The sequence below is a fragment of the Quercus robur genome, chromosome 3 (genome assembly GCF_932294415.1).
Source record: "Quercus robur chromosome 3, dhQueRobu3.1, whole genome shotgun sequence".
Lineage (NCBI taxonomy): Eukaryota > Viridiplantae > Streptophyta > Magnoliopsida > Fagales > Fagaceae > Quercus > Quercus robur.
In genome coordinates, this window is record NC_065536.1 from 9,020,809 (window position 1) to 9,023,618 (window position 2,810).

The window sequence follows — 2,810 nt, forward strand, 5'->3', positions numbered from 1 at the left end:
CCCCACAATAGCCCCTCAAAACTCCGGTTTTTATCTTCTTCCGAGGATAAAGGCGGGGTTTTGATGTTAGTGGGAGGATGGAGGTAAGGAGGGCCTGGGGGCGCGCGTGTCGGCAGTTATTTTGGACGCGCTACAATTTACGAGGCGCGGCCAATTACTCCTGGAGGCTTTATGTCCCCTTCATCCAATGGTGAGGCGTGGATCCGGCGGTCAGCATTTTTTCTCGAATTTTTAGGCGGGAGAGATCTTTTCTCTCTCCTCCTGGCTATATAAGACGTCAGAGAGGCTCCCTTTTTCTCTTTTTCTTTATACGCACGCCAGAATAGAGATCTCCGGAGAACTCCAGCGCCTATAAATCCCTGAGCACCTCCTTCCTTCAAACCTTCATAATCGTTACTGCGGAGCGCCCTCCATAGAAGAGCTTTCCGATCACCTCACCGGTCATTCGAGAAGATATCTGTAAGTTCCGTTAGCTTCGTCGCTTCGATTCCCTCTTCGGATTTTGTTTTTCTCCTCGGTCTTTATTTCCATTACTCCAGTTCAGCTTTAGATGGGTAGATTCCAAAAACTAGTCGACACTCCGGTGGCCATGGAGGTTTTTAGGGCAAAATACCATATCCCGCCGGGGGTGTTTCTGCGGTATTGTCCCCCAGAAGGAATACTGTTAGACAGAAAAGTGGGTGAAGTGGTAATCCCCATGGTTGCCTTTATCCAAGGGGGAATGACGCTCCCCATGCGTAGGATTACCCGGGACTACCTGATCCACCATAGGTTGACGCCACACTAGTGCGCTCCAAACATGTTCAGGATATTAGGCTGCGTAGACGTCTTGAACGAGCGAATGGGTCTGGGTCTGACTTGGCATGACGTGGTACGCATGTACGAGTGCCACTATGTCGAGAATGGAGGGTATTACCTTAAATCTCGATCCGAGGTGGTTAGGCTAATCTCCTGTCTCCCCATATCCAATAAGACTATGAAGGATGATTTCCTCATTGCCTCAGGAGAATGGAGCGATGGTCTTTCTTGTCCAACTCAGGCAGGAAAACCAGGTGCGGTGCCCTTAGGCCCAATCCTTTAGGGGAGGGGCTTGGCTCCTCGGACTTGATATTTTTGTTGTAGATCTTTTTAAGTTTAATTCTGACTTTTCTTCTAGGCTGTATTGCAGACAAATCTTTGGTTGCTCCCAGACTGAGTCACGTGAACGTTCAGGCCCTAAACTATCTTTTAAGGTCAGAAATCTACGTCCACGTAGACGGGCAACTGTGTGCGTGTCATTTGGTTTTGGGCTATCACCCGCTAACCCGCGCTTTCCAATCCGTTGGTCACGCCATTAGAGCTGGTAGCCCCCAGTTAGCTAGGATTGATGTGTCCAAACCTGGGTGTCTGGCCTCAGTAGATCTTAAGCCAGTCGTGCTACCGGGAGTTCGGGAACCTCCCCCGGCCGTTCAGCTGCCTCCAGAAGACTTTGAAGCCGCCGTGCCAGCTGAGGAAGAAGCCGAATCATCTCGTCTTTCCCTTGAGGAGGAAATAGACGATTTTTATTTTGAGGAGGAGGTTGACAAAACCCCCGTGATCGAGCTTTCGGATCCTGAAGGGGAGCAGGATTGCAACTCCGCAGTGGGCTTCCCCTTAATCATACCCTGCTCGGACGACTCCTCGGACGAAGAGACATACCCCATGGCTGGTAAGGATAAAACTTTACGGGAGTTGATGGCCTCCTGAGGGAAAGGTCAATCATCAAAGGGTCAGCCATCAAAGGGTCAGCCATTAAAGGGTCAGCCATCAAAGGGTCAGCCATCAAAGGGTCAAACTCAGTCACAGACCCAAACCCTTCCTCTTGTGGCCCCTCTGGCTCCCTCGGACCTCGGCCTCAAGGTTAACCCGGACCTAAAGAAGAAAAGGCCGGTTGACGTTCCTGAGGAAGGCGAGGTGGGCGCCCAACCGGCCAAGCAGCAGAAAACTACCCGGGCGCCAAGGAGCAAAAGGGGTGATTCTGTGGAAAGCCGAGATGAGGAGAACCGTGTTGAGGTGCGCACTACTCCGCGCACGTGGAGCCCCAAGTTGGAGGTGGATGGGGTTGCTATCCCCTTTAATGCATCGGTCCAAGAGTATAACCGGGGCCGGGCAGGGTACGTAGCTGAGGCCTTGGAGCAACCCCTACTCCTTCCTCGGGATATGGAGGCCTACAGACGGTTCTCTCAGCCTGAGATTTTTCTATCCCTCAAAAGGGATCTCGCCCTGGTAAGTGACCCTTTCGTTATTTTATTACTTGATTTAACCCTGTTACATTCTAAACCAATCCTCGTTTTGTTGGCAGATTACTCAGCAGGTGTTCGTGGCTGAAGAGTTTTGTCGTGATAATTGCAGTCGGGCTGAGGCTGAGGCCCAGTCTCGAGCGGAGGTGGATAAGACCTTGGGGTCTTTGAGGAACGATCATCTTGAACTTATGGAGAAGTTCAAAGAATCGGAGAAACGGCGCAAGAGTGCAGAGGCTGGTTTAAAGAGTGCCGAGATCCAAGCGGAGGATCAGCGCAAAGAGCTGTATGCGACTCAAATTAGCCTCGCCACTGAGAAGCAGGCGGTGTCAGATTTTAAGGCCGCCTTACAAAAAGCCGTGGATGAGCTTCGGCGGGTTAAAGAGGAGGCTCAGTTAATCCGAGAGGCCACAGAAGCTGAAAAGAAAGCTTCTCATCAGCTCGGGGTTCAAGAAACGGAGGCCAGGCTGACCGAGGAGATCCCCGAGGTGTGCAGGGACTACTGCAGCATCTCCTGGGCCCAAGCCCTCGACGCTGCAGAAGTTCCTGCGG